General features: G+C 41.1%; 1 protein-coding gene across 1 annotated transcript in view; it reads right to left on the bottom strand.

Annotated features, from left to right (window-relative positions):
* Nucleotides 1–2,516, bottom strand: part of IL12B (interleukin 12B) — a 78,795-nt gene extending 76,279 nt beyond the window's left edge. Inside the window, exons 1-2 of the mRNA XM_071570195.1 lie at nt 2,476–2,516; nt 1,925–2,005 (exon numbers count right to left, since the gene is read on the bottom strand). The gene's annotated coding sequence lies outside the window, so the exon portion shown is untranslated. The remainder of the gene's footprint in view (nt 1–1,924; nt 2,006–2,475) is intronic.
* Nucleotides 2,517–27,330: the final 24,814 nt, after the last annotated feature.

Genomic DNA, 27,330 nt, shown 5'->3' with positions numbered 1-27,330 from the left:
AGAGTTAGCATTTCCTGGGGTTTAGATCTAACCTGGAAACTTCTGAATGAGCTGCAGCTTTGTGTGTAGGATGTGTTAGGATGTGTTTGGGATCTGGACTCTTCAGCAATGGTACATCCCCAGTTTTCCTGCCCTGCTTCTGACATCCCAACACAGTGACCCCAAAGAGCTCCTGAGGGAGTCAGGGAGGTGGAAGAAGTGGAGCTTCTCTGTGAAAATTTTTTAATTAGTAATGACCAAAATGAGATTGCAGGGGTTTCCATGACACCTGCTGGTACCACTTAGTATCTTTAATCTATAAAACCCACAATAAATATTTCATAGTGCTTAATTTACACAGGCATTTTCATGGAAAGTGGTGGTATTTGAGTATCTTACCCTGCAGTTCTGCAAACAGTTCAAGGTACAATCAGATTAACTGCACAGGATGTCTGGAACTCACTTTGTACTCACCCAGCAGCTCTTTTTGCTTTCAAAATGTGTGTTCTTTCTCTTTCATTGATTGCTGCCCTAAAACAACCTGCAATATTCTCAGAGCTCTTCTTTGCCATTGAGCACAACTAAAGTTGATTTATTCTTCCACCTTTGATCTACTTCTGTAGATCATTTTTCTGTGTTTGTTCTGGGCTCCTGACAGGAAAATTATTTGTTTGTACCTTGTGCTCTGTGGCACAGGGACACCAGGCCAGGTATGTGGAAATCCCACTGGGCAAAGCTACATACTTCAGGGGGTTTTTGGTCAACAATGTCCTACATGCATGGTTAGGAAATTAAAGAAATTGGGAAGAATCAGACTAGGGTATAATTAGTGCCAGCATCCCATATTTCAATACAGAATATTTCTATTAGATCAAATACCTGAGCACAGGTGAGGTTGGTGTTTCAAGAACAAACTTACTCTTGTTTAGTGTCCACAGGGGGCCCAACAGGAGCAGGTTTGTGACTGCAGGCAGGATGGAGGGAGATGGTTTGGAAGCAGGAATCCCATCCCACTGCCAGAGAGCAGTAGGTGCAGCTCAGCTCAGTGCTCATCCCAACCAGGGGCAGGGGACCCTCCAGGCTACAGCTGACAGTACAAAACTCCACTCTGAAATGGCTTGGGAATGTGGTAAAGTGTGTGCTGGGTCACCACTTCCATTACGTGGGAAAGTTCATGGGGTGCTTTGAGCACAGAACTGGGACATCTGAGCTGCTCAGCCCCCTTTGAACAACCAGGTCTTCACCTGCACAGAGGCACTTTCAGCACAAGCACTTGCAAACTATCAGATTCTGGACCCTTTTTCTGACTCCCTGTAACATTCAGCTTCACTGATCCATGGCTACATCACTTGTTTCCTCTTGCTGCTTTTTCATTTCAAGTCCACATATTCTGCTTGCCATAAATGCCATAAAAATTAGCACTTTTAATTTTTCTTAGAAAATAAAGTATAGGCTCAAATTTACAAGGTTCTCGTGTTCCTGTAACTGTGGCAGGAAATGAATGCAACAAAGCAGTGTTTGGGCTTCATCAGGATCAAGCTGATTTTAATGGCACAAACTCCCTTCCCTGACACCAGCCCCAAATACTCAGAAACCTCTTCAGAGGAGAGAAAAATACGGATGTTTTCTCAAGAGCAGCACTCAAATCTTTGCTGTTCACAACAATATTTATGATTTTTGAAAGATTCACTGGAAAATAGGTGTTGTGTATTTTGGTCATTCACTTGACTTTAAACAGGGGACTCTTTCATAAATCCCTGGTTTAGGCTTCAAGCTTGTTGGTAAAGCATCAAACATTATTTTCCAGGCAGTCTTTCTTCTGTAAGGGTACAAGAGTGACTGAAGAGGTGTTGAAAGACACTGATTGAGCAGCAAAAAGCTGTGTTTGGCCCTGCATGTTCCCAGGTTGTCTGTGAGCTGCTGTATCAGCACGGGAAGGGCTTACCCAGAGCAGCACATGGTCCCAGCTCTGCCGCAGGACACGAGCTCTCCAGTCCCTGGGTTTCCTCCTCCAGCACAGATTTGCCTGAAAAATTAAAACAAAAGTTGAAAAAAACCACCACGATCCAAAAATATTTAACCCTCATTGCCTCAGCATTTAATTACTAATTGACCTTGCTTTAAAAGCAAAGAACTCATCATGTTTTTAGCATGTCCTGGGACATGCTGGGATAATGTCCTGGGATTGGACCATGGGAAGATGAAAATAAAGCAAAGAGGTAATTATTTAAAAATATATTAATAATGCTGTAAATTTAAATACCCAGCACACTGGATTCAGAGTGAAAAAGTCACTCATTAGCAGAAAAAAAGAGGATTTAAAAGAGGTTAATTTGCCATGAAAACAAGGAATGGAATATCTATCAGTGATGTTATTTCATTTTTGTAGTTTATATCTTGCATATTTTAAAAATGTAGTTTACCTGTATTAATGTACCCAGCTTTGAGGGAATGTTTTTTCAGCTAAACTTTATTAATATGTAATTAAAAAAATACCTCTACAATTTCCAAAGCCACCTCCACAGCTGAGATGTTTAGTGACACTAATTTTAATGAAAAAAGAAAACAAACCCCAGCCCTACAAAATATACAGTTTCACTACGAAAAATTAGATTGTGAAATTGAACTTATCATTACATTAAGCTGCAGTTTTATGGAAATATTAATAAGTTGCAGCACTATTTTTCATCTTTGATAATTTTTGTTCCCAGCACCAGTAACTGTGGCTCAGGCTCAGGCGGCTCCTGCACACGGAGCCCTTGGGGTGTTCACCTTTAGGGAGTCATTACATTTGGATTGATTTCCCCCTCTGCAAATTTTTCACCAAAATTGATTTTTTAATATCATTGAGTGCACTGTGCATTTTAACAGACTTGCATTTTCTGGTTGAAAACATCACTTGTGCCGGTTATTTCTCAATCAGGAAAATAAAATAAGAACAATTGCATTGGTAAAAGCTTTACAGGACTCGTATCAAACACTGCTGAGTATGACTTGTTAATGAACTGTTTGTTTCCACACAATCTGCTGGAAAATGTACATTTCCTCTTAAGTTTTGGGAGTATTTGTTTTCTCCTGAAAAAAAAAGTGAAATAAACCCAGAAAATTTGCCATTTTTGTGTCCATGTTCAGCCTCAAATTCCTGTATTATTAAACTTGGTATTTGTCAGGTCTTTCTCAAGTCCTTTGTACTTCAGGTCCCTGATGGGTCAGAACCTTTTGGTAGGTTTCTATTCCTGCTTTCAGGCAGGCTCACAGCACTACAAGAATATTTTTTCACCCCCTAATTTACTTGAGAAAAGCCAGAACCTTAGAGGCACAAGCAGGAAGAGACAGTAAGGGAACGGAAAAAATTAATTTTAAAAATATAATAAAATCACTTATCAGTGATTACTTATGAGTAATTATCCTGTCACTCACAGAAACCTGGCCATAAATTTGAGGATGCAAATGGAATTCTGGGGTGGTTTAACAGGACTGTGTTACCATCAGATCAGAAGGGTGTGTTGACGAGGGCACATTCAAGTGCTGCTCACAGGAACCCCAGGCCAAACTGACATTCAAAGCACCTGTCCAAGATCTCCAGGGGTTATATCCAATCACCCTTCTGTCCATATTTATGCCTACCCACCATTTATCCCACCTCCTTTCTGCTCTGGCCCCAGGATGTTTAAAAGGCAGCTGAGAAGGAAATATGGTTGGGCTCTGGGTCTTCCTGGCACAGCTGGTTCTCACTCCCCTGCATTAAAGAGGGGCTTTGGCTGCAGAGCCAAATCAAGTTATTCTCTTACAAGCTGCACATTCCTCCTTAAGTCCCCAACTGTGCAATTTTGCAAAAAAACCAGCAGCAGTTGACAAGAATGTTTCTAGGCTACATGTTTGTGGCAAAAGATTTGAAAACATGAGGAGCTCATACCCTAAGACTCCAAAAAAGTCAAAGCAAAAAACATGCTACGCTGTTTTCTTTTTGCTGCATGACTTAAGTTCATTTCGTGAATTTTCTGGGCTCTGAACTCACTTTTCAAGGCATGGGTTTGGCATTGCTAATGTAAATACTCAGTAATTAGCACAAAGTGTCCCTTTATTTTGGGATCCAATAAGTCACTATGTTATGAGAAGTATTTCCCCATGTGAAAGTCTTTGTGTACTATTGCACTTGATGCTGTATCAGTACTGCAGGCTCTCAAATAAGTTCAGTCTTATAAATTTTCAGTTCTCTATATAGTTTATATATAGTTATACATATAGTTTTCAGCACTATATTAAAATAATTAAGGCAGATGATGCTTAAATATCCATGGTGGCCAAGAGTTTTTTCCAATTTCTAGAAACTAGTCTCAAACACTGATGTATTGTTATTGTCCCTATTTTGTTTGTAATATTGGTTAGTAAGCAGAGAAATTGCAATTCCCATTACCATGTAATTGTAATTCTAAGATACGAACTGCTTTTTATTGCAGACTGAGCTGAAATAATTGACCTGATTCTGCACAGTCTTGTATTTTGCAAGCTGGAAATAATCTGCTTTATCTCCTCTGCATGGCAGGACCAAGAGTGCTGGCAGCATACAAGGGAAGCTCAGAGAGGAATCTCCCCTCTCAGTTTACCCCCCACCTTATCTTACATCTGCCAACATTATCCTTCCCAGATTTATCCTGGAAAATGCACAATAATTCAAATCAATTTTCAGGCTGGTTTTTGGCACCAGGTACATAGCTTTGTGTATGGATTTGAGCAAAGAAAGTCAACCCTATGTACATTTTTGTGTCTAGAACTTTCTTGTTGGTGGGCACTGCACTGACTGAGGGTTCAGCATTTCCAAATCTGAATCTGATTTATTGCTTTGGCTCATACTGATTTCTTTGTGCACAACCCCCATTCCTGTGGCAGTGAACTTTGTGCCTGAGCACAGCACAAGATGAAAGTTCATTGAGCACTGGCAGGACAGGGAGTCTCCCTCACCAAGGTCTCTTAACCTTTATCCATGACACAAGCGGAAACCCACAAGCACACAACCTGAATTACACAGAAAATGAATGCTTTGACTTGCTTGAATTACATGTTTCTGAAATCATAGGAGACCAAGGAGGGTAAACTCATTTTGTGAGTTGCCACATCCACATCAAACCAGCCTGGGGTGACACACAGGAGCACACAGAGACACTGAGTATATTCATTAGGAGTTCCCACGTAACACCCAGAATGAACAACCCCCTGTTATACATCACATCCTGGTCATGCCCAGGCAATGTTCATCAAGTTGCACTTAATTATAACAGATTTTAGTAATATCACCATTAATTAGCCTGTCTTAACTAATTATTGATTTGTTTACTGTTTCTCCCCCAAGACACAGCTCCTTATGGCTGGAATACAGGCCTTCCTATAAAATCAATTGAAATGCTGAAATCTAGGCATGGCTCCTCCTGGCTGACCAACACCAGCAACCAGACCTGGTTAAAAACAAGCCTTCAGCTCCAGTGCACTTTGGAGGGCAGGTTTAACCATTTAAAGTTGGTTATCTGAATTTCTAAATGGAGCTCACTGTCTGGACACCCTGGACAGGACACCTCTCATCCTGCAAGTCAGGATGGGCTCTCACCCCAGTGCTTGGTGTCCAGTTATGGCTCTTCAGTGGGCAAATGCTCTTCCCAAGGTTAAATCTGTGAATTGTATGTGGCCAACTTCAGTCACAGAGAGGTCACTCTGACTTCAGCTCTTCACTTAATGAAAATAGAAATATTAATTTTGTAGTAATGTCAATTCCTTACACATAAAACACCAAAAGAGGATTTTAAATGAAGTAGAAACCCCATCCATTTCAGCTGAGACAGTAATTTGGGTTTAGAATCACACCTCATACTGAAATTGAAACCACTGTGCTTTCACAGATATCAACTTGAATTATGAGCTGCAACTGAAAGTTCCCTTTGCATTCACAGGACCAATTACACTTAATCCACTCACATCCCATTACACCTTCGCCAGCCCTTTCCCTCCTTCAGGGGTCTTTCCCTAAGACTGATGGAGACCTGGGCAGGTGAGCACAAGGCAGGGATATCTCAATATGCCAGCACAGATCCAGTCACCAAGACAGACTCGAGTCTCATGTTCATGGCAGAAGGCAGGAACACACACAGAGGGAAGTTTACCCAGATGAGGGTAGCCTGTGCCAAGAGGAATATCTTATTCCACCATTTCAAGGCACTCACAGAAGTTATTCTGATTCACAGAGCAAATTATGGAAGAAAGGTCTTACTACCATATATGGAAGGTATATATGAACAGTAAGGCTTTAGCCCTTGACCTGTATCTTGGGAAATTTCTTGCCTGGCTCTGTAGGATTTAAAGAAAGGGAAATGTGCACCCTTCTAAATGTACAAAAGCACACTCCTTGCTATCCTCTGCTCCTTAGTGAAATTGTGGTTGATGGTCATCCCAAAGCAAAATGGGACCCTGTGGGTATGAACATTATCTACCAGGCCCCAGATAATTCCAAGACAAGATGTATTTGTTGAAATGTAAAAGGATGAGTTGTCAGGGGGGGCTGGGGAAGGTCTTTTGCACTGTAGGGTGTAACAGAACTCAACAGTTTCAAAGCATTTTGCATCACTTAAAGAAACCAATTTGTGTTGCTGCAAACAGAGCCTTTCCCTGCCTTACAGGACATGGATGGTTCACACAAGCAGACAAGCTCAAGGCAGTTTTTTTAAAAGTTGTTTCATTCAAAGTACATCATGTCTCTGCTTTATGCCAATGGCAGTAAAATATTCCACTCATTTTAACAGTCCTCCACTCCAATTCACCCTCCCTTCTTCCTTATGTCCAGCTGTCACTCAGTTCAGATGACATTGTTTTTCTAGTTGTTTTAGGAGGTTTTCTAGTTATTTTAGTAGGACAATACCAAAAAAGGTATTTGGGTTGGAAAATATATTATGTGTTCTTGGAACTGCATATAAGTGGTGACCTCATGACTTTAAATACAGACTCTGAAACCTAAGAATTTATGCAAAGAAATGATAAGATTCCATACTCATTTTGTTAATCCTGCTCATTTAGAGGGATTTGAGAAGATTTCTCATTTTGTTCCTATTTTCTAAGGATTTGTTTCTGGTCAGGGTTGAAGGCAGTGGGTAAGTGCCCACAGGATTCTCTGCTGAGGCTCTGACCCATCCCCAGCTCAGAGCAGCTCTGCCAAAATGCTTCACTCCCCACCTGCAGCTCCTGACTCCAAACTTCTCCTTCTCTACCTGTCCTTAGGCCTTGGCACTCACTCTGCTTTTGGGACACTGTCCAGGGCCACAGACAGACCTGTAACAGGGACACACAAGACGTACCTGGATGAATTCCCATAATGAGCAAGACCAAAGGTCAGCCACATCCAACACCTCCCAGCAACAGCCTCCAGCACAGCTTAGGAAAGACTGTCAGCAGAGCAGGCAGAGGAAGGCTCCTCCTAGTCCAGAACCACTCTCAGCATCCTGTGCACTGTCTTTAGCTCCTGTGCAGCTACACATTTCCTCCTTTCCATATACTCTTAGTACAAGTGGAATGAGAAGCAAGTTGTGACAGGGCAGCTTTCCATTACACCTGTTCCCAGACTGTCACTGCCTGCAACAGCACACATGGAGAGGAGAGGGAATGGATTGCACTTTATTTAGACTGAGCTGGGGAGGTTTTCTTGTCTTATCAGCACTGGATGAAATAAATCCCTGCTGTGCCTATGACAACACATCCCAATAAAGGCTTTCCTGGTCCGTCCAGTAACCACTGTGTGGTATTACCTTTAAATATTTACTATCTCCTTGTGTTTCCTGACTGGATTATTCTCTTTCCAGTTTGCAGTTGTTCAGTAAGTGAAACACACTCCTTTAAAAAAAATCTGACTACTTTGAGACAATTTTTCTTTCATTGCTCGGTTTCTTTGGTTCCTTTTGTCTTGTGTTTTTTTAATTTGTAATTTCATTTCCCGTTTCTTGTTTATGGTGTTTAGTACAGAGTCCCTGAACTATGCTTTGCCTTTTGATGAATGTTCCCTCTGGTAAAAACAGTGGGACAACAGCCCAAGCAGCCACTCTCAGCCAGACTGATCCTGTGGCTGGAAGCAGAGCCTCTCTTATTAGTGTAATTAACTTTGGTAGCATAAAAGAACATGCACCCTCACTGATCTACAGCATGCAGCTGGTGGTTAAATTCCAAAAAATTCATTTCACTGAGACATTTTGTTCTATTTAATTCTCCTGGGATGATCACATGATCATTCAAAAATTGTTGATATGCACTGTGCTGTCACTAAAAGGAGCTGAGAAAGCTCCTAATACAGAGACAGATTATTTCTTTTGAAGCAGAATACAGCAGACATTGTAAAAATAGCTGAGTAGAAAATAAATGTCTTAACAGCCAAAAAAGTAAGCAATAGATAAACCTAGCAGAGAAGAGAAAACAACACATGAAAAAAAAATTCAAAAATTCCCCTCAAACTACCAAAAAACCCAACCAAAGAGTGGAAAACAGAATTGCAAAGTGTCACTGGAGGCAATCATGAGGGATGGTGATGGCAGAAGAGCACAACACCACATACAGAACAATGTCTTTGACTCTCTGCAGAGACTTCACTACAGGCTTTTTGACAGTTCACTCCAGGCCTTCTTCTGCAAATCTTTGTTTTGCCTCTGTGCCTCTTAGGTTGGAAATTCTTCAACAGGCTAAAAGAACACTCTTACTCTACTTCATCCATGGTATATTGCTATGTGTGTTGAGATTTATGGCACAAAAGTACTGAGCAACCAGAAATTGTAATTACAGTTCATGGTATATTCCTTGTTTCATTGCATTATCAATGTAATTGCATTATGTTATCAATGAAATATGTGTCTTGCTGAAATTAAATACTACGTGTTTTTGGAAACTCTCACCTGTAGCCAAATATCAGTCATGGTGGAATGCTGGCTTGGAAGATGGAAAGACCAGCAAAGCCAACAGAAATATTCTACCCCTTGCTGAGAAGTAAAATAAAAAACCTGGTTGCCTTAAAACTGAAACAATAAAATACATTTTCTGCTCCCCTAAACCCTGTCTAAACCTCAAAAAATGTTCACTCTTCATGTGTCAAAAGGGTTATTTATGAAACCATATCTTTGTCAGATCCTGCAGTACATTCTGTCCCTTTGCTAAAATACTGTAAATTCATGAATGGTGAGTAAAAGTCTTAATTTGGCTGAAATATCTATATTTATCTGAAAAAGGAAATTATCAGCTTGCTTCAATGCTTAGACAGCCTTTCACTGACTGGCAGCATGAATAATAATAATAATGCACTCCCCCCCGTGCCAGGTCTCCAATTTGTAGAAAACTCTTAGTTCAGTGGAGGATTTTAGTTTCACTGAAGCAAATTTTCTTCCTTAACAGCTTCAAATTTTATTTCTTGTGTTAAACCTCCAGGTTTTGTGCTCTTGCTTTCTGATGCTTCAGCTTGTTAACTGTTCATTTCCTCCTGTGGGGAGAGCTGAGTCTTAAAACCACTCTCACCATCAGAGAGAAAAGAGAACTCCCTGCCCCACGTGGTGGTTTCACAGTGCACCAGGATGGTTTGTGCCAGTTATGCCTCTCCGTGAGCTGGAAGGTGGATGGTGTCTGGGAGGTGACAGGAAGAGTGAACAGGCTCCAAAAACCTACCTCCAAATAAACCAGTCTCACAGATGTTTTCACTAAGCCAAAGTATGTTTTGTTTTCTTCTCCAAGTTGTAAAACAAGCATTTTATTGCTTAGGGGACTGACGATCTGACACCAGATAAGTTTCTGCAGCCAGTGTTGGATTGGAGATTGCACTCAAAGATCTAACTGTCCATCTGTCTCTTAAAGCTACAGCTCTATGAAACACAACAGGTTTACAGAGAGAGAATGAACAACTTCCACAGGAGGGGCAGCTCCGATCTCTGCTCTGTGTGACCATGACAGGACCTGAGGGAGCAGCTGGAGCTGTGTCAGGGGAGGGCTGGGCTGGATATCAGGAAAATGGTCTTCCCCAGAGGGTGGTCAGGCACAGAACAGGCTCCACAGGGCAGTGGTCACGGCCCCAAAACTGCCAGAGCTCCAGGAGCGTTTGGACAGGGTGGGATTGTTGGGGTGTCTGTGCAGGGCCATGAGCTGGACTGGATGATCCTTGTGGGTCCCTTTACTTCAAGATATTCCATGGTTCTATAAAAAAGCTGCTGTTGGAGAAGGGCTGTACAGGGCTCTCCTCATATCACTCTGAAGAGATCAAGCAGAAGGGACAAGAGGACACCTTTTTTCTGCATCCCAAACCTCTCTCTGGGCACAGCAGAGTCCAGAGCCAGCTTCCCCACAGCAAATCTCCTTCACATTTTGGAGACATCAGAACTGGACTTTAATTTTGTCCATTTTTCTTTTAAACCAGAGCATAGGACTAGTGTTTGGTGTCCATAAAAGCCAAATTGCAACAACCTTGAACAGGTCCCTGCAGCAATTCACCCTGAGGGGCAGATCCTCCTGGGCTTGCACAGACCCACAACCATCATCAGATGAGCTGCCTTCATGAAGCTCCAACACTTCCTGCCCCAGAAAGTGGGGCTCAGCCAGCAAGGGTGGTCTCCTCCCTGGAACCTCTTGTGACCAAACTGGTGTGCACTTGAGAATGGAATGGGAGAAGTTGATATAATTGAGTTTCCATTAATGGAATGTTAACCTCCCTGCTCATCTGAAAGAATGTGGATCATGTCTTTATAAATACATGTCTGTAATCATAATCATGATGTCTTGTGAAAAAGAACAACCATTCTGGCTGGAAAGTAGCCGTAAATTTCCACACAAACCTGAAATCTATTTTAAGCAAAATGCAGTATGTGACTCAACAAATGTCAATTTGATACATGGTTGCAAGAAATCAGACATAAATTTGGGTAATGCTTTCAAGTATTCATTTGCTAGCAATTAATAAAATTTTTTTTAAAAAATAGGGATTAAAAAAAATGCTCTCCCTGTGACTGACCACAATTCCAGCTCATTAAATTCTCTTTTTTAATGCAATGTTTGTCCTCACTATTTATCTTCATTTCATAACACAATACTCAGAACACTTGTTCTCATGAAAACATAACTGTTCTCACATCCCTTCACAGTACATGCCAATCTTTGTTTCTGACATAGTTTTGCTGGTATTCCACTACAACTTGGAAAAACTAGTTACTGAATGACATGGGGGAGCCATAAACTTGAGCACAAAATGCTCATGACGCCAACAAGTTCTCTGTAGGATCTTTTACAGAGTCTTCTGAGCCTTTGAAAAACAACCAGGGGTGAAACTCTTCAAACCCACAGCAGCAAATATTTACTGTTATTAGAAAGCCTTTACTTTTTAGACAGGGAAGCAACTTCAGATTTATCAGCATTTTCTCACTGTGCAGACTTTCCATTAACAAAACCACATCTGTAACTTAGAACAGGTCTACTTATAAACACAATTTATACTGATCATAACAACTCTGTGTTCATGGAACCCCCATTAAAAGTTTATGTGTTTTAGGAGGAGGGGGATGGAATTAAACCTTAATGATCATTTCCCAAAAGAAAACTGGCAGTTCGGTTTATCCAACCCTGAGTTTTGTAGGTCAGTATGAAGAGCACCTTTTCTGGCACTCCCAAGGTCAAATTCTAAGAAGTTGTCTCTGAGAACCTCAGTTTTCACTGCTCTTCCCAGTGTTGTTGTTGCTGCTTTTTACTATTTGACAAATTTAGCCTCTTTTCACTTATTTATGGATTTTGAGCAAACAAGACCTCACCCACGCACTGCAATGCCCAGGAGATACAACTGAGGCGAGTGATTAAGATAAGCAAATCCAACCAATACATCATTCCTGACCTCCCATACATTAAACAAAACAAACAAGTAAAAAAACTCTACGCAAGCTAAAACTAAGCACAGCAACTTTCAGAGGCTTCACAGAGCCTTACTTTGCTATTTCAGTGTTCCTTCTAAATATATTTTTATGTCATTTTGTAGCAGGAAAAGGAAAAGCAGCAATGAAGGTACTTCAAGAATTATCCTAAGTGTCCCATGTACCTGGAAGTACAAATAGCTTTGCTCTGCTGCCCTAATTCCATGGCACAGGGATGCAGAGCAGTTGTGCAACTGGAGAAACATCCATTATTTCTTCTAGTCAGAAATAAACACAAGGGGGCTGAGCCAAACTCTTACTGCCAAGTACTGCTGCTCCAGACTTGAATTCCTCACTGCCCTTTTTCCTCCCCCTCTTTATCTGAATCCAGAAGATGAATACAAACTCTTTGCTCCCTAAAATTTGATATGTTTAAAATTCAAGTCTCATTCTTGTGTCTCAGCCCATTTCTAATTAATTTCTGGTTTGCTGTTTTGATGTTTTCCATTTCACTGAGCAAAACAGGCTGCTGAGCTGTCCATCTCCTTCAGAAACAGATATGAAGCTGAAAAACAATATGATCTCTCATTTATTCAGTCACCTGAAAAAATAGGGCTCTGCACCCCATCTTTAGACTACCATTGAATTTTATTCTGGTTGGAGCATTTTAATAACAAAAGATATTGAGATTCCTATAATCAGTGAATATTCATTAATGCAAAATCACATAGCAATTCCTTATAATTACATGAAGTGTCCAAAGCATTGACCATTGAAAAGAATTATAATTAAAGTTATTAAAATTAATTAGAAAAGGAGATAGTAATTAAACTCCCATTGCTGGAATGTAAAACTGCTCTGAAATTAAATAATACAGATGACTCCTCCAGAAAGAGGAATGCTTGTAACAATTCTTTTCTTATAGTTAGGCAAAATTGAAGCTAATTTTTATGGTAAGATTTCTTTAATCAAAATACTTAAATAGTAATTCTTTACCCAATGAAGCTTTTCTAAGATGATTATCCTGCTATTTGCTCTCCCCCAAAAAAGCAATGTTGTCCTTCTGTCCAGCAACCCCTCATGTGGAACAAGGTGGAAGCAAAGCAGAGCTTGGCTGCCTTGGAGGACACAAACCCAACATTCCTGCTGTCACACTCTACCAGCTGACCAATGGCTCTAGAAAGCCTGGAAAAAGTACTGAGGCTGACCCTGTTCAGGAGGAATTCATTTATGTAGCGTTAATGTCCAGAAAGACACCCACTGCCTTTTTTATGTCTGTGTGCCCAAATTATGTTTCTTTTGTTGGGATTGTCTTTTAAACTCTCTTACTTCAGCTACTTTCAATGCGTGCACAAGACTGACTCTTCTTAGCAATGCTATACTTTCAGAAAAAAATACCAGCAAGGAAGGGGAACCCTCGAATTGGACAGATCACACATGAAATTGTATGTGGAAAGCAGCAGAAATGGCTCCTTTTGCAACCAGAAATCCCCACAACTTCTCCAGGAAGAGTGCTGTGCTTGCTGAGATGCCACATGGGTGCTCCCAGTGGTTCCCCAACAAGCCAGCCTGGCACAAGCCTGGAGTTACTCTCTGGACACACTCCCCCTCTTCACCCCTACCCTGCAGCCAGAGAAAAGGCACTCAAACACTACAGGTGGTTATTGGTTACCCATCCCTGGAACATCAGCTCAAAGAACAAAAAAAGGGAAGAAGTTTTCTTGGCTTCTGGATGCCAGCGGTGGTTCCTCAGCAGCTCAGCTTGTTTTGGAACAGAGAGAGGTTGTTCTCATCTCCCCCAGTGAAACCGGCCTCTGAGTGCTCTGCAGTGCCTCTGCTCAGGATGGGAAGAACAACCAGTTTTCTTGACAGCTCAGTGCACACAGGAGACTTCTGGAAAGCTTTTCCTGTGCCTGGCATATGTTGCAACTCCCCTGGTTTTGCTTTAAAGTCAGCAACATGTTTAGTAATTCTGGTGGCAGCTGACAGTGTCAGCCTCAGTATTGAACTATTATGGAAAACTGTTTCATCCTCCTTAAAGATGGATTTCCTACAGGCTGATAATGAAAATCTGAGCACATGGTTTCTAGTGCTATTACAAACATCTTGGTAGAATCCTTTCTCTCCTGGGAAAAAAGGGATTCTCTCACTTCTGTTGTTATTTCATATTATTCCATTTTGAAAAATTATGTGTAGCTCAGTTAGTTTATATAAAATTCTTCCGTGAAACCAAATGGTCCCTACAGCTGTAGAAACATTCCTGCTTGAAACAAGACATGCCTGAATGATAATATACTTTCACCACACATGGATTAAAGACCCTAAAGCTGATGTAACAACGGTGTAAAAAAGCAGCCTGGCTACTCCAATGTCATAATCAACTCATGCTTTGAGCCTGTTAATTTACATTGTTCCCATTCTTTGGGGAACACAACTGTTTCAGTCTTTGGGGACACTAAATCAGCATCTATGAACACAAAGACAAATAACTTTCACATGGTACTTTGCCAGCAAGACTTTCCTAATAGGTTTTATATTCCTGCAAGTAGCTGGTTTCAAAACTCTAGCACAGTCATAATACATCTGACTCAGAATACTGAACAATAGGTCTTGATTAGTTTGCAAACCAAATAATTCTTGCTGTGATAGTTTCCCTGATCCAGCCCCATGACCTCATCCTGATATTCAAAATACTGCTTTTCCCACAGGTCGGGGGGAATAAATGTAATAAAATAAATAAATTAAATAAATGTAGTTCCCCAGATGCAATTTGAAACCCTTTCGGTGACTGCACCTCACTTAGAGATGTGCTTTGACAGGAATTTGTACCAACCACTGAAACAAAGCAAAGACACTGGAGGTGTTTTCAACTGCTGGGGGAACAAACGCAAACTCCTGCCTCAGGTGAACTGGAGCAGCAGACACAGCACTGGAGAAACAACTATCATTTCACAAGATGGAAAAAAAAAGCTTTTGACTCTCCAGGTGACTTCATGTTCCCAGAACTATTTCTGGCATATGTTATTCAGGTCTGGGTAAAGAAAACATTAGGCTTACTCATTATTCCCTCACAATGACCAGAAGCATCTCCAATTGAGCTGAGATACAAAAGCAGGTATTTTACTCTTTGGCTTATTTGTTAGACACAATATTGTTGGAATGTGGTAAAATTGCAAAGTTTCCCTCTTAGCAGCATTTGAATCTGCTTTACCAAGGTAACAGATGATTTTCCTGCTCAGCTCCATCGAAAGCACAACAGTGTGAAAAATAAAGTGATATTATGTGCCTTATCATAAGCAGTGAGCCCTTCCCCTGAAGGGAGAGGTGAAGGTTTGGAAGCAGCATTGCACTGAAACACATCCTCAGCAGAGCTTCTGCAGGTCCCCTGATGCCACTGGGTCCAAGAAATAGCACTTAGGCAATGCATTTCCACAAAGGTCATGAGATATCTGTGAGTTCACAGCCCAAAACCTGCTTCTCTTCCAATTCCGTGAGGGTCCAGCAGATCCCAAAGGAAGTGACTGACATGCTCTCCCTGCAGCTATTTACTTGTACTATTAATCCACATCTAGATGTATCCTTTCTCCCACATAGCCTCCCCATTTTAGACAGAGTTTTTATAGTATTTTAATCTCTGGGGATTTAATTCATTCAAATAAAGCCAGACTGAGGGCAGACAGCTCTGCTGGATAAGGAAGAAACATCCAGTAACCCTCAGCCACCAAGAGGAACTGGGTTAGGAGTTTTCCTTTCTTCCATCTAGATTCCATTTAAAAACTTAGGCATGACTGGACCTTGGGACTTTGGCACTTTAAGCATAGTTTTTGAATCTCATAGCAAACATACAGGGGAAAGATAGATACAGGCAAAAAGTTCTGGCAGAGTAGCAACAAATTAGCCAAAAAACCCTCACCCTGTTTGCACTCCTTGATAACATGAGAAATGCATTCCTTGATAACCCTAAAAGTTCACAATCCTGCAGCAAGTTTGTCCTGTTCATGCCAGCTCAGGCCCCCCAAGCCAGCAGGTCTCTCTGCTGCCTGTGGGAAGCATTACAGGATCCCCTAATCACCCTCTCCAGCATCCATTATCCCAGGGTACCCCCATCCTTCACTCAGCTCCTACAGAAAGTGAGATCAGCCTTGCAAGACCTCCAAGCAGGAACACATGAAATGCTTTGAACACACACTGTGCACTCAAACCAAAAGGAGACAAGACTTACCCTTCCCCATGAGAGGGTAAATCCACCCAGGCTGACAACAACCCCAACCACCCAACTGACTCCTCACAGGGAGTGAATTGGAGGAAAATATCACCAGACTTTAATTGACACCTCAGGTGAAGCAAATTTGAGGCAAATATTGCCAGACTTTAATTGACTCCTCAGGTGAAGTGAATTTGAGGCAAATATTGCCAGACCTTCAGTTGACTCACCGGGTGGAGCAAATATGAAGAAAATCTTCTGTAATCCCCACTTGGGCTGTGGTGTGAGCCGGAGGTTGTAGTCTCCCAGATCTCTGCTTTTTCCTTCCAGTGCTTACTACCATTTTCTCATTTCCTATTTTTATTACACTCCATGTGTAAACATTGGCTAAAATCTCATCCACACTGCTCTCATGTTTCAAAGATGTGAAAACTGCACATGGGAAAAACAACAGTGTGTGTCTGCTCTCAGCCCTCTCCTCAGTTTCTTGTTACATATAGAGGAGAATCCCATTTCTTGCTGTCACTCTTGGCCCCTTATCTTGGTTGCCAGTGGAGTCAGCACAAAACACAACTTGGTTCTCACAGCCTGAGAGCTTCACTTCACATCCTTTGACACAGATGCTGTTTTATCACTATGGAAAGCTCAACATCTACTAAACTGAAGTACAGAGAAATGTGGGGACTTTCCTTACAGCTGCAAACAGCTTTTTAGTTTGGGCTACAGGTTTGATCCCAGACCTGACTCCAAGTCCTTCACAACAATTAGTAGTCTGTTTTTCCTCAGCTTATCACAGATACAGTTCAAAATTTCAGGAGATGAGGTTATATGCTAAAATAAAATGTAGTTGCTGCCACAGAATAATGATAGACTGATAACTCCCACTAGGACTGCTGGAACTGCGTATGAGACACATTAAAGGGAAAAATCATCCCACTTCACCCTCCTTAATTCTTTCTTCCCAGGAACCCCTACTTTCTCTTTGCAGTTATCAGCCTGCCAATATTGTCCTGGAAATTTTAATTGTCAGAAGAATTTGTGGGGTTTTCTACTGTTGGTAACACAGAACTGCCTGGAAGGTGGGAAGGTGCAAGGGCTTTCCATCCTGTTGAATGTCAAACCTCATATTCAAACAATGGAGATGTAGGAAAAGCTTTTAAAAACAAATCAATTTGCCAAAACTTTCTATAATCGGCACTGTGAGAGTCCCCAAGATGAGGGGCAGTGTAGCTGTCACTTGGATCAGTTCCTCTGGGATATCCATTCCAGCTTGGACAGGGGGAAAGTCTGATTATAAACCAGACACCTCTGTTCACAGAGGGCAAAATACACCCTCTGCCCTCCCACAAAGTGCAGTCCTGCATCCCCAATAAACTGCCTCCCTTCAACACCAACTTCTACTCAGGTCATTTCTGAGAGTCTCAAAATCTTGGAATCTTTTCCACTTGTCTCAGAAACTGTCTTGGCATCAACACAAGATTTCAGTGTGCTGAAATTTAATTTATCATTCTTAACTGATCCACAGTAGATACCAAATATTATTCCTCAAAATTGGCTACAACTGTGCACTATATTCTCACTTAACTAGATATGTATCCTCTGGCCTTATGTCATGGTGCTGAGAAAAAGGATCCTATTCTAGGAACAGGAAATTTGCAATGAGCTTTAAGATATCCTGACCGCAAATTTGTAGACACTTGCTGCTCCATACAAAGATGAACCAAGTTTATTTTAATAAAATGTTCATTAAATTGCTGTTAGATGTAACCCAGAACATCCACACCTCTGTGAAAATAGGTGTTGTAAGTCTGCTGAAAACTCATTCAAGTGAAAACCCATCGTAGTCATTACTCAATCCATAAATGTCTGGATAAAAAGTGGAGGAGAATGATGACTCAGAACCAGAAGTGTGCAGAAATAGCAGTGCTCAAGCCGTGAGTTGCAGCACCAGCCTCCTCATCAAACGTAAATCACTGCTGTGTTAAACCAGCTTGATGTAGCCATGACTTGACTGAAGTCATAGGAAAGAGAACAGGAGTCATTAGAGCACAGAGTGGGTAAAACACACAAATGAAACAATGTCTGGAGAAGTTCAACCTCGGGGGCGTAATAAACTTGAACTAATTTCATTAGAGTTTGAAGCTTTAGGAAAGGGAAGCAAGAGGCAGCTTATAATTTACAAGAACGGAGGGTTGAAATGACACTTTCGAGGTGTTTTTCTGGCACTAGTTCCCAAACAACCTCAGTGTGTGCCAACACCAGCACTCCCAGCTCTCCTGGTTCCAGGACCTGCTGAGTCTCTTTGATGATTTCGTCCAAAGCACATCTGATTTTGTTGGCTGCCACAACACCAGTGTGTTCACAGGCTCACAGGGCAGCCCAGGGATCCCATTTTTCCCTGTGGAGTTTGGCACACCTTGGTCTGGCCTAGACATACAGAACCAGGTCAGGGGAATGGGCACAACTCAGGAGGAGACACAGGTGGCATTTGCAGAGGATCACATCCTTTCAGGGCACCGACCTGTGCACATGCCAAGCTCCTCTCTATCCCAGTGTTCTGTGTCAGAAGTGCTACATTAATGTCTTACAGCCTGTGAACCAGAATTCCGAACGCCTTTGCAAGGCACCTCTCCCAGCAGCATTGGCAAAGCTCTGGAAAATACTTGTCATTTTTGGCTGCCTTTCTCTGCAGCTCTAGGGGTCAAGTAGCTGAAATCCCCAGCTTAGCAAAACCCCTGACATGTGGAATGGTCCATGCACAGCCTGAATCACAGTCTTTGGGTGAACACAAAGGAAATGGACCATTTTGGAGATATCCAGTCCATAATTTCTGTTTCTGTCCAACCAGGTGAGGTGAACAGCATGGCCACAGGTGACACAGCACGTTAGTGTTGCTCATACCTCCATGAAACCAGGGACAGCTGGCACAGTGCTTAAGAAAATAAATACTATGTCATGAAATTCTACCTTTGCTCCTTACCTAGGAACATTGTTTTGCACATATTCATCCAAGTCTAGAAGGCAGGAAATAAATATTTATTTCTGCTAGAGGATGAAACTAATTTTACCTATACAGAACTAAACTCATTATTTTCAATAAACAGGCAAAATCCATTTACCATGGAAAACTATTTTCTTTCTAAAACATGAAAACATACTAATAAGATCCATTTCTCCTATGAAAGTGTTCCCAGCTAACATCCAAAAGATCAAAGATGTGTAGGGAAGCTTTGTGTCTTCTGAAACAAAGGCTGAGTCCGACATGGGAAGTGTTGTTATGGATGAAAGGAAAAACAACACTGAAATGAGTGTAATGAGCACCACAGCAACGAGAGAATAGCTGATAGAAAATTCTGCAGAGGAGAACTAAAGGGTTCACTTATTTCTGACCCCATTAGGGTTTTTTCTCAATAAATTAAAACATTAATTACACTTGATTTCCATGCACTTAAAGGGCCAAAATTTTTCATGTAAAACTGGAGTTAGATTTTGTAGATGGAAAAGTCCTAAGAAAGACAAAGAATGTATTTTATGCTGGGTGTCCATAACCCTGAGATTAAGGAATGCACAGGCTCTGATGTAAATTCTCTAAATACAACTCCACATCTCAAAGCAAAATTAGCACTATGGAATTGTCCTGCTATCTGTGGCAATGCCAGGAACTGAAGACACATCTTGTCATTTTTGGAAGATCATTTTGGGTCAGACTGCTCTAAATCATCACTGCCACAGCTCAAGATCTCCATGTCCCTATGACTTATCCAGTAGCTAAACAAACAGCTTCAGCCTTTGAGCTGAACCTTCACTCACCAAAGAGGGAAGAGCAGTAATTCTTACCTGGACTGACCACTCCAGTATCATCTTAGCAGTGCAATCAGTCCAGTTCTGAATAACTGCCAGCATGGAGAGTCTTACCAAAGGATTGTTCCTTTTACTTTCACCTGAATAGAATAAATACCAAGCCAAGCATAGTAAGTACACAATGCTCTCCTGTGAGCCTCTGTTCCTGTTCCTGCATCCCAGAGTATTATTTCCCTTCTAAACCTGTATTAACTTCAGGCTAATGGAGTCCTGTATATACAGAATATGTTTAATTTGGCCATTTTCACTTGTGTGAATTAAAGAAGCCTTCTCTCAAAAATATTTATTTAAGATAATGTTTTGTGAATATATTCTTATTAATGTTTGCAAAATAGTTTCAAACTCTTCACTAATAATGGCAAGTAAGAACTTGGGAGATGCAAAGAGTCAGAAAATTGCAATATGCCTTAAGTCATGAAAATTTAATGAGGTTCCTAATTACCACTTAACAGAAATCTCTAAGTCAATAAGGTTCATAGTGTTATATTTAATGATCTTTTATGTTACTGTTTTTTAATGTAAGTTCTGACATGGATCTGCAAATAATAAAGTTTCTACAATTTCTTCAGTGTAAAAGGAAAACAAAGCCCTACTTTTTACTCCTAAATGTTGAACTAACCCACATCAACTTGTGACTCCAGCATTTATCTCAGCCTTCTGCTGGAAGGTGCATCTACCAGCCCAGCACCAGTCTGAAAGAGTTCAAAATAACAAAGCCAGCCAGGAATGGGCAGGGAACAGAGAAAACTGGTGGATGGCAAAATCTCTTGAGAACCATGGGAAAGGAGTGAAATATGAGTCATATCGGTGATCAGTTGGGTGTCCCACCTTGGGATGGGTGGAGGAGGTTTTGACTCAGAACTTCGATGAATAACTTTGTAAAGAGCTGTCTCATGATAGGCCTTTACCTCTCTGGTATGAGTCACAATTTCCATCCTGCCACATAATAGTAAGTGAAAATATAGCAAAATCTCCATGTTCCTATGGAAAGCTGGGATTGCAAAAATCTTCACAAGTTCTTTTAAAATGAAAATTTAAAAGCATTTGTAAAGATTTCAGAGAAATCAATGAAAATCTGTTTCACCTGAAAATTTTGATCCACATCTCTACAATATTTGCTTACCAGAGGCACAGTTTATATTTCAGGCATTTGGAAGCCTCTTGTGGTGCAAACCAGCAATAAAGAGTAAAAAAATTGCTATCAGAGCCTACTTGGGAGGTACCTTCATTCCTTCTCTGGCACTTTACATTCCCCATGCAGCTGCTGCAAGCCAGGCTTGCAGTTGGAGATGCATCACAAATTCGGCAGCACTGAGATCACAGTGACGTGCGAGGCGAGGCAGGAGAATCACCCCTTCCAAATGATCCTTTCCAAAAATACTCTGTCACAGCCAGCGGAGCACGCGCTGCAGCCGCTCGGCCACCACCAAAACACCCAACTTGTAATGCCAACCGCTCCGTGTCTCCAAAGCTGAAGGACATCACAGCGCCAGGTACAACCCTCAAGTTCTCAGTTGCTCATTTGTTTGTAAGCATTGGTGGTTTTTCTCTCTGTAACAGCCTCAGTCACACCCCAGCAGAGCTCACCCTGTTAGTATGCGTAAAGGCTACAGAGGCGCTGTGAAAAATGCACTCCAGCAGGAGCACAGACACAGGAATCGTGATTGTAAGTATGAACAGAAGAAAATCACACTTGTGCTGAAGTGGCTCTGAATATATCAATGTACTGAAGTGGCTGTGATTATATCAATGTATATGTATGCATGTGGGAAGGGGGAAAGCTTGGCTGTTCACAATATTATATTTGCCTCGCAGCTAGTAATGATATTTTCTGATATATTGCTTTTCAGCTAAATATCTGAAGGTGTTTTGTTTAAAGGACAGGTGTCATCATTTCCTTGAAAGGCAAAGAAACTCAGGCAGTTTCTGGGAGAGTGTCTAAATTCACCCAGTAGCCCATTAGAGGAGCTCAGATTTCAATTCCCACCTCCTCAGGCTCAGGACAGTGCCCTGCCCAGTGCCAGCACTGCAGCTCCCACTGGACCTGAGATGGGCAGGGAATTAGTCTGAGCAGAGGAAATCACAGCCCAAGGGCTGAGCAAGGGGGTGGCATTTGGGATATTCTCCGTGTACACTGTACTGCTCTTACCTTTCTGTTACATATAGGCACAGGCAAATCATTCACATGAATCATGTGAGTCTCTGTTTCCATTAAATAACATCCGTGACAGGAACTTTTCCCTCTTCCATCAGCTCTGGCGAAGTCCAGTACCTATTTTCTGGCTGCAGTTACTTATGATCGTAGTCAAGATAAAAGTGACACACATTACATTAAGTCAGTCTGATTTTATCCTTGCAATTATAAATACTTTCTGTCCTTGAATATATTTCATTTATGGCAATATCACACTCTGAGATAGGAGCATTTCAGACACAAAGGTGAGATGCAGACCATGGTATTATTTTGAATATTCTCCAGATCTGTAGCAGTTTTTGTCCTAGACAGAACCTACTGCACTGCTCAGATGGGGAAAAAGGCAACATGTGAAAGGAAACCTTTTCTCCAACATATATTCTGAAGAGTCTTTCAGTGCTCCACAGAATTAAAACTGTCTGAGCTCTTTTGCAGCTTTACTACCATAATGTGCTCACTTAATTTGTGATGGAAATGGCATGTTCGAGCGAGTTATCATCATCCATTACTTCAGTTGCTTCTACAGTTTCATTTGTCCTCCTGCAACTCTCTGTTGAGTTTACTCAGGCTATAAATAAAGGTCTCTTGGGATCCTGGATCCTTTTGCCTTCTGAACAAAAATTTCAGTGACTCATTCTCATACATATTTTCTTCCATTATCTTCATCACGGGTGAATGCTCATGCTCATTCCAAAGGGTCAGAAGGAACGAAGCTCTGACTGCCTTCTTGTCAGAAGTAGGTCAGGATGCTCTTTCCTTAGGTGCCCTTAAAGGTGAGTTATTTTTTAGCCAACTACTGTTGCAGTAGTTTCCCATTAAAACCAAACCTCCTTAAGGCTCAGAGATGTTGTGTGATTCCTACCCAAAAAAGGAAAGTTTCTAATCAGAAGAGTGGTGCCATTAGACTGACTGGCAAGTCTAATGACTTCATTTGGCATCACTAACTTGTGAGCCCGTCACCGCCTTCCTGAGTTGTTTTTTCTGGTGGATATCTGTGGTGCCAGAGTCATAAATGTCATTCTTAATTGCAACAAATGTTGACCTCAGTAATGGACTTGGAATGGACAAAGTCTGCAGAAGCCTGGTGGGGACCCAAATTATCCAAAGGACATCCCACATATCAGTTCACCAAAAGATTCTTTCTAAAGGATCATTTCCTATTTGTTTGAAATGTCCATTCTCTATAACTAAAAAACTCAGGGACTGGAAATCATAGGCAATATCTCAAAATATGAATTTCTGAGGGTGCCCAGTCCTTCTTCATACACTGCAATGCACCATATCCATTGGTGCATTCAGCTTTTCCAAAGGATTGTCCCACCCCATAATTCTGACAGATTCATGCACAGCTCTCAGGTATTTCTCTGCTCCTCCCTTGGGCACAGTTACTCATAGTACTCCTTTGTCATTTAGTCCTTTATGCCACAGATGGTAAGATTTTCTCCAGGACAGGTGCTCATGACTGGACATGGATCAAGGACTGCCTGGTGCTGGTGGGAAGCAGCTAATTAAATGATCTTGTTAAAGATTTTGCAAAACCTCTCTGAAAGTGAAACTACTCCTGAGAGGTCAAAACTGCTGCCTTTAGGTCACTTTTATTTCTGACTCATGGTGACTTTTGACACTTTCAAGGGTATCTTTTGCAATGAGCATGTAAAAAATCTGAATTCCATCAAAATCCTACTGTTATCTCAGTTAAGCCAAGGCTTGGAGCAGCTGCATTCCACTGTCCCACTGTGCTTGGCTCTTGGCAAAGGGTTAGCTCAGTTGGTTAAAACTTGGTTGTAATAACTCCAAGGTCATGGATTCAATCCCCTGTATGGACCACTGACTTAAGAGTTGGACTCGATGATCCATGTGGGTCCCTTCCAACTCAGAATGGTCTGGGATTCTGGGACTCTGAGGGTGGGTACGCGGGGTTTTAGGTCTTTTCAGGTAAAGGCCCTTATCTTGTATGCCTTGAGCTACATCTGGGTTGTTTGTGTAAGGCAAAGGCCAATCAATAGTTGTGTTTGATGAGCCCCTGCTGGCCCTGGGAGGGCTCTGAGCTGGAGGCTCCCGAGAGTGCAGTCCCTGCTCTCCCTGCTGCCAGCAAACCTCCAGGGCAGAGCCACAGTGCTGCTCACTGACTGTAAAGTTCCCAATGGCTTGGGTTCCATCAGCCTCCCTCCCTGTCCTGCTGCACCCATCAAAACCCACAATGAACATTCACACTGCTTAGTCAGAGTGGTTGAATAATCAAAGCGGGACCCACAGAGGTGGTTTGCAGGTTTTCTGCTTTCTGCCCTTTGCAATATGCAGGGATCAGGTGATTTCCTGGCTTGAACCCCTTTATGCAGTGATTCCATAACGACCTGCACTCTCCTGCTTTGCACTGCCATGGGACACGTGGAAAACCAGCAGCCACTTCTCACACGTCCCCCTGCTAAACCCTGGGAATATGGAAAGCAGCAGAGATCATTTCAGTTCTACAAATTAAAGCTGTTCCCACTGTTCTCTTACACTGCCATCAGCTCTCAGGCAATACACAACGCAGTTCACTTTCATACCTAATGCACACTTAATCAGAATTAAATAGAATGAAGTCTTTTCCAGTTGCTTAAATAGTTGATATAATTATTCCAAATCTTGACAGGAAAAAGACAGAAACAGATGTTTCCTCTCACCTAATTTTTCCCTGGAGAAATAAAGACTGGTTATAGATTTTTATAGCTTCTCACAAGAACAAAATATGGAAAAAAATAAACAGATTCATGAATATTTAACATTGATTCAAAGAAGAGTTCAATGTTCATTTGAACAAAAAATACAAACCAAATTCTAATTCTTTCCTTTGATGTTCTCACAGTTCCACCTGTAGGAATGTGTTCTGGCTGATGCACTGGGTAATGCTGAAAAATTCATTTATATTTTGAATTAAAAGTAAAAAAAATTATTTATGTCTCCTCTTACACTCATCTCTAGAAGATAGGGTAGCAAGAACTTCTTTAATTTACTCTGAGTAGTGTGAAACCACTAGTGCATAATTTAAAGTATTAAGAAATGTTTATATGCATTCTAAACAGTGCTGTGAAGGAGGATCATTAACACTTAAATACCTGGCTCACAAACTGGGTCCTAACAGAGTCCTGTGGAAGAGGGAACATCTTGGTTCCCCCCTTAAACAAGAGGCTTGAATTGTCCTTAGAAGAAAAGACACAAAGGAGACACTTCATTCCATCAACTTCCAGACTTCAGGATCACCGAAATTTTTCTCCCTCCTGTTTCAATAACAGACCATTAGAACTGCCACATTTGGAGATATGACAGAAGTCACTGTTTGGGTTCTTTTTGCTGTGTTTTCCCAAAAGTTCTTTATGTGTCATTCCCTTCTTTTACAGCAAAGATCTCATCTTCATCCTCTGCTTCTTTATTATCTTGATGTTTTCAACCCTGCACCAAAAGCAACTTTCTATCCAATTGCAAACCTTCTCCAAGGGATTCTGCCCTTTAACATCCTTATTTTTACTGCAATTTAGCAAAGGAATGGCTGGATAATTATTGAGATATGGTGGGGAAATACAAGTTTCCAGCTTCTCTCAGAGCAGAGAAGCAATAAGACAGGAAGTCTAGACTTGCTTCCTTTTCTCAGAGATACCAATATTTTAACAAAATTAAGTATCAAAAATACTTCAAGATTAGAAAATTTCTCGATTCAAATAAAGATATCCTGAAACTATATCTAAATACAGATTTATGAAAAGGAACAGATCAAATTAGATGATAGATTGACATAAATTTCTTTGAAAGCAGATTTTGGCCCATATTTTAAGGCTTGTATTATGGCATATATAAAATTCAGTCACTGCCTCTCCCAGGTATTTTCATCAAGGCAAAAACATCAGAATGAGTTCATATATCACCTTAGCAAGATGCATTTCAGTGTTTATCAGCAGTGAGTTCCCATCCATTTACTGGCAATAAGATATTTATGCTGCAATTGCAAATTCTAAATGTCATAAAGATGAAATGGAGTGCTGTGCACACCGTGATCAGAACTCAGTTACATGGAGAGAGGCAAAAACCAAGTTTATGTTAATTTTTTAACAGGAAATATACTAGTCTTTCATGAAAATGTCCAACCTGGAATATAAAGTTTGGATTTCAATGTCCCATTACTTTGGGATCCAAATTGCTATGACTGCAAGAGGCAGCATAAACCATCTGGATGTTTAAAACAAAGGAAGGGCTGTCACTAACTACAGAAATAATCCTGGGTCTGGTGGACAGATCAGGAGGGAGTTTGCAGAAGTTTCTAAGGGCCAACAAAGTATCTGGTGCCTAAAGATGAAGGTCAAAAATACCAAGACAGCAAAATTTCCACTCAGTGCAACTACAGTTCTGAGCCAGTCCAGATAACTTTGAAAAATCCCTTTCCCAGCCACATTTCTATTCTGTTAAAATGTTACTGTACCTGATTCTGAGAGTGAAGAAATGATCCATAAGAAGGCACAGAAATCAGACTAATTACTTATGACATCATCCGCCAGTATGAGGAGCTCCTATCCAGCCTGAACTTCCCTTCAAGTTTATTTCTCAAGGCATGGAGATTTATGACACTGTGGTCACCTCAGCCAGTTTATCAGTGATTGCTTCATTAGCCACATAAACCTCTAATCTACTCCTAATCTTGCACAGCCCGTGGCACAATGTTATTTTATGACAGTGAGTAACATGAGTTATGTGTTGTTTAAAATGGTTTTCATTTTTCAGCAGTTAATTACTGTCCTTTTAATGTCACATCAAATATTTTCAATTACTTGTTTAATGTAAATAAATAAAAAAATCCATGTGCCTTTAAAAAAAGACTGTGCAATCTGTACTAATTTTCATTTCTAAGATCTAGAACAGATTATAATATGCAGATTAAAACTTCAAGTTCATTCCATTGAAAATCTATTCTGAAAGAGTCAAGTTATGGGATAGTTTAAATGCATAGGGCAGGAAAGGATCCTTTCAGGAGAGCCTGGTATCCCCGTCCAGCCACACCACCACAATTCAACTGCTTTACCTCATCTGGTTCCCTTAAATGTCCCCAATTTGGATTTAAATTCTGAAAGATGGCATAGTCAAAGAGTTTGTCCAGGCTTAGGACTCATCTCTGTGTGGGATCAGGAAGAAATCCCCTTTCCTCAGTGCAGCTCAGCCCAGCTTTCCAA

This window comes from Pithys albifrons, chromosome 15, assembly GCF_047495875.1.
Source record: "Pithys albifrons albifrons isolate INPA30051 chromosome 15, PitAlb_v1, whole genome shotgun sequence".
Lineage (NCBI taxonomy): Eukaryota > Metazoa > Chordata > Aves > Passeriformes > Thamnophilidae > Pithys > Pithys albifrons.
Note: the sequence above shows the minus strand (reverse complement) of the source record. Positions and strands in the feature narration are given on the sequence as shown.